Source organism: Polypterus senegalus, chromosome 10 (assembly GCF_016835505.1).
Source record: "Polypterus senegalus isolate Bchr_013 chromosome 10, ASM1683550v1, whole genome shotgun sequence".
Taxonomy (NCBI): domain Eukaryota; kingdom Metazoa; phylum Chordata; class Cladistia; order Polypteriformes; family Polypteridae; genus Polypterus; species Polypterus senegalus.
Window position 1 is genome coordinate 17132277 of NC_053163.1, and position 6000 is coordinate 17138276.

The following is a 6000-nucleotide window of genomic DNA, read 5'->3' on the forward strand; positions in this document are numbered from 1 at the left end:
GAATGGGGTGCAACGGCTTACCCACATCTCTCCGCGCCGGGTAGACACACGCTCAATCTCATGCATAATTATTTATTGAATGCTAAACACCTTTGGAAAGACACGGTTGTCTAAAACGGGTTGGTGTGAGAATACAACAGTAAGTGAATGAAAAGATGGAACTCTGGAGAGAGCAAAATACAACACAATAGTGAACCTGCGGCATAACAAACGCCGCGTGGCTCAGACGTACATGTGGACTCCTAACACAGATGAAAGGGACTAACTGGGTGGTCGGTGAGTTTTTGCGTCCGGGCAAATGGGCAGGCAGTGTGAATGCCTAGAGAGCAAAGGTAGACGCCGGCCGGTGAAAAAGGAGTGTTGGTGGGCAGGGAAACGTGTTCCGTGTTCCTGCAGGAGCATCTAAGAAGACGCATGTTTGTCACGGATGCGAATAGCTGTATGTAGCGTGTAAAACAGTTTGCTATGGTGCACGCGGTCGTAAGTCATAACCGAAAAGTCGGTTTTTAAAGACTGCTTACTTCATTGTGCTTTAACCTCAGTGGTAAAGGGTTGTTTTAAGGATCCCATGGGATACCCCTCGCAAACTGTTTCACACTCTGCATATGGCGATTCACCTCCGCGAGAAACATTCCTCTATGAACAGTCAACGTAGCTCGGAGGTGCATGACATGCACATGACATTAACCTGACCTGCACTGCATGTGGCCACTACGACAGACAAATATAAATGACGGCATTTTTTCTGTGTCGTCGAGTCCGAGTCCGAGTTGGTGGGCGTGGGTCCTTCCTGCGTGCGCCATAGGTGTCTCACTTGTCGGTGGCTTAGTGAATCCACGCCCCTTCCGGCATGCTTTCCATGGTTGTCTTGCCTTAGTGAATTATATATATAGATTATTGAGCTTACTGGTAGGGAGCAAATAGCTGAAGGTCTTTTTTCCAGGTGGGACATGTAGAGGGCCACATTCCATCCTCCTGTAAATCAATAGTGTCAGAATTATTTAGTTGAAGTGCAAGAAAGACTACAGACTATGCGGCTAGGTTTAAAAGTACAACAACATTTATTTCTATGACACATTTTCATACAAATAATGTAGCTCGAAGTGCTTTACACGATGAAGAAAGAGAAAAAAGACAAAATAAAGAAGAAAATAGAATTATGGAACACTAATTAACATAGAATAAAAGTAAGGTCCGATGGCTGGGGAGGACAGAAAGAAACAAAAAACTCCAGACGGCTGGAGAAAAAAATATCAAATCTGCAGGGGTTCCTAGGCCATGAGGCCCCCTCTAGGCATTCAACGTAACATAAATGACCTCACAATCAGTTCCCATGGTATTCAGGGTTCACATGGAAGAACTTGATTATGACGGTCATGTGGAACAGTCACAACTGCAACAGTCACAAGCAGCTGTGTCACCTGCACTTCTTTTAAATGAAACCTAAAAACGTATATTTTTAGAAAGGCATTTTGTTAAATTATTCCTATATATTATCTTTTTTGTTAATTTATTCTTATTTTGTAGTACTTTGAGATTGTTAAATATAAAGCGCAATGTAAATAAAGTTTATTATTATTATTATTATTATTATTATTATTATTATTATTATTATTATTCACCTGAAGCTAAGCATGTTTGGGCCTGGCCAGTACCTGGATGGGAGACCACCTAGATAAAGCTTGAGGTGTTGGTGAGGTCAATAGGGAGTACGTACCATGTGGACCCCAAAGCCCCATTGCAGTGATGGGGACACAGTGCTGTAAATATCCACACTCTCCATCATATGACACATAAAAATGAGGTTCTGACTTTCTGTGTTTGCAAAAGGTCCTTGGGCATCTTTTGTAAAGAGTAAGGTGTTTCCCAATGTCCTGGTTAAATTGCCCTTAAACAGCCTGGTCATTCTGGCCCTCCTTATCATCCCCTGTCTCCAATGGTCTCTCTCTCTCTCTCACCCCTTCAGCACCTAATAGCTAATATGTGGTGAGTGTATTGGCACACAATGGTCAATCCAGGTGTTTGCTGCACATTGCTGGTGTTTGATCTACAGTATGTAAAGCACTTTGAGTGTCTCCTTCTTCATAAGGTAAGAAGTATGTCAGGTTTGCAAGCAGCACAGTACTCTCCCCCAAAGTAAGACAGCTGAGATGTTCAGAAGCAGCTGAGGACATGCTGACTTAGCGAAAGGAAGTAGACTGCAGCACTGCACCCATTTAGTCACAGTAGTTTGCATTTTTTGGATTGAACAGGTAGGACGGTAGCTGGATATATGGCTGTGTCCAAATGCACTGCACAAGGTAAAGGGTGAGTCAGGTTTGTGCACAACACAGTTCTCAGGGTTCAAAGTTATGATAAGACGCCTAACCATTGGGATGGCTCAGCTTATGGGAGAGCCATAAGTGACCGCAGTTGTACACCAGCAGTTTCAGGATAGAAGTGACGTTACCTCACGTCTATGCTACACGCTAACCACATAAACCCCTAACCATAACAACACAAACTCCTATAACCTTAAGTTACTCCTGATCTTAACTGTCTGTGCTACACACTAACCACAAACTTCCCTCCTAACACTGCCGGTCTGTAACTGCTGCCTGACTCCTGTAGTGACATCTGCTCTGCTCTCCGCCCAACTTCATTCTATTCCATGACTACCGCCATGAAACTGTAATCAAAAGTTGCGGTGACGTAGCAGGGAGATATTATTGGATTGGGAAGTCGTTGGAAGAAGCACAACTCAACAGGAATGGGATGGCATATCGCAATTGGAAGTGAACAGCGTTATCGATGTATTTGTGTATTAACTTTATTAATTGTACTCAATAATGACGTATAGGGATCGGTCATTTTAGTGGCGAAATGATTATTGATGGATTGATGACTGGTTAGAGCCTCCAGCAAGAAACGTAACAGAACGCAAATTTATTAGCCTGCACTGTCCCTTTCATCCGACTCACACTCACACGGATCGAAATCAGAATTTCCTATTCACTAAATCAGTGGTTCTCAATCTGTGGGGCGAGCCCCCCTAGGAGGGCGCGAAGATGTGAAAAAAGAAAACAAGAATCGAAAATATGAAAAATACATCTATTGAAACCAAAACAAACTAACTTAAACTACATTCTGATACTAGAAAAATAAATAGAGTTAGATAAATGTCGATAAAAGTTAAGTTGGTATAATAAAATATGCATCTATGATATATTATTAATTTAAAAAGAACAAATTGGTATTAGTGGGCTCCTTTCAAAAAAAAAAAACCGTTAGAGGGGCGCGATTAAAACTGTTATGAAAATTCGGGGCTCAAATACTTAAAGGTTGAGAAACGCTGCACTAAAGAATCGTGCATTTGGGAGACAAGAGAGTGGAAAACCAGGATCAATCAGAGAAAAAACTTACGGAAACACTTAGAGAATCTACAAACAGAGCACAGAAGGCAAACATATACGGGATTTGAACGCAGATGCCAAAATCCGTGAGAAAGAAATATAAAGAAATGAACAGTTCATTAGATTTCGGCGCGTAATGCTGTCACTTCGAAAGAAGCAACGCCAACATACAGACAGGAAGGGAGGAGCTGCGGTGGTCTGCTCGTGTGAATTCGTGTGCCTGTTTTTAAGATTGCTCTTTACTTGTAGATTTCGACACTGTCTATACCCGCCTCCTTTGCCATCTCTGTCGTAAGGCTTTACTACGTTCTTCATATTCAAACCGCCTCAGACAGTCTGCAAAATTGAAAAAGAATCGCTTATCGATTTGCAAACAATGAAAAAATCTTCAACTCGATTAGACACGCAGATCTCGCCCAAAGTCGCCCGTAGCCCCCCTAGCACCACCCTCTTTTGAATGGCATGCCTTTCAGCCAATTGGAGTGCGCCGCCTTGAGATCAGAGCCGCGGACGAACTTCCCCTATTGAGCGCTTCCAGTCAAGGCTTTAGTCACGTCAATTATAGAACTTCAGCCTTAATTCCTGGATGTAAATCCCCTCTAAGAAATTCCACTTTGTTTATTCGTGTTAGGCTGTTTCCACTCATAATAATTTGAAAGAAAACGAACAATTATGGTCAACAGGGTGATGTTGAACGTTGAGACATTTAAAAAGTCCACGCTATAACGATTTTATATGCAAATTTATTTTAAAATTGCTTCGTTTGCCGTTTCGATGAAGTGAATAAAATCGAAAGCTGCCGTAAAAATAGAAACGAACGAAAGGTTGGTACGGAAAGAAGAACCTGTGTAGGCGGCATTAAACACACAGCTGAAACAATCCGTTGAGGAGGTGTCAGTTATTACAGTTCTCGTTTCTGTAATTTTTTTTTTAAATTTAATATACACTAGCTTGTAAAATAAATATACAAACCTTGTATTATATAAAGGGATGCAAAAAACAGAATGGGGCCCAACACACACATTTTTGTGAACAAAAAGGATAACTCTTATACAAGGAATTCATAAATATTTTATACAAAAATATATTTATACATAAATGTTTATACCGATATATCCACACAGACACATAGCCACATCTACATGCAATACATTTTTGTCACATCTTGTTATGTTGCAGCCTTGTGCTAAGGTTATTTAAATTAATTCTTTATCTTTATCAAGCAACACACAGTATCTTAGGATGGCAAACTGACAGCAGGATGTTAGACATTTTGCAAATTATATATATATATATATATATTTATATATATATATATATATATCACATAGACAGATTCATTCATTCAGAGTGCTGTGCCAGAATGCTGACGTGGGCAGCAGCTATGATTTCTTTCTCATTTCTGTATTTGAGATTCCTCAGTATGTCGAGTGTCTTCATTCCGGTTACTTGTTGCAGCCAACCAAGAAATGTTAATCGTTGACAACTCCTTGTCCTGGTCTATAATATCTGGTCAATATTAATTCCTCCCATTTTTCTTTTTGCAACACATGGCCAACAAATTACCTCTAGCAGTTCCTCGAGTGGGTGGCATGGTGGCGCAGTGGGTAGCACTGCTGCCTCACAATAAGGAGACCTGGGTTCACTTCCTGCGTGGAGTTTGCATGTTGTCCCCCGTGTCTGTGTGGGTTTCCACCAGGTGCTCCAGTTTCCTCCCAAAGACAAGCAGGTTAGGTGCTTGGTGTGTGTGTGTGCCCTGCAGTGGGCTCGCGCCCTGCCTGGGGATTTGTTCCTGCCTTGTGCCCTGTGTTGGCTGGGATTGCACCACAGTAGACCCCTGTGATCCTGTAGTTAGGATATAGCGGGTTGGATAATGACTGACTAACTGAATTCCCCCATTCTTCTGGGCAACACCTCTGTATCTGTAATGCTTTTAGTCTGTGCTATTTTCATCATCCTACTGAGAAACCACATTTCCACTGTTTCTTATCGTGCCTCAATAGCTTTGCCAATCATCCAACTCTCACAACCATATTGAAGAGCTGGCCAAAAATAACATTTCAAACTTCGCTGTCGAAGTGCTTTTTGAAAGTGCTCTTAGCTCTGGCAATCCGGTGCTTTATCTTCTGGTCTGTTCTCCTATCAGCCATCAACATCCTTCACAAATATATCAGGAACGTTCACAAAGTTCCTGCACTTATTTTAAAACTCTATTTAGGAATTTCAAAAACAAATGACACCACTATTCTGCATAGTCACCTTCCTCTGCGATGCAATTTTCCCAGTCACATGACACTCTCACACATGACCAATCACTACTCCTCCCGCCTTCACCGTTTCCAAAGAAAATATAAAAGTGCGGAAACTTTTTGAATGTCCCTCCTATAAATTGATCCACCTGCTCCTGGGCTTCTCCTTTCCCCAAAGTTTGACAGGTAGGCAGAGGCGGCCTTAGAGGTGGGCAGTGCCTAGGGCTGACCAACCCCACGTGGGGCCGGTTACGTCAAACGCTGTTACCGGTATGAGTGGACTGTATAAACGTGCGTGCGAATTTAATAAAAATAATGTTAACATATGATTTTCTCATTACAGTATTTAAGTTTTGCAA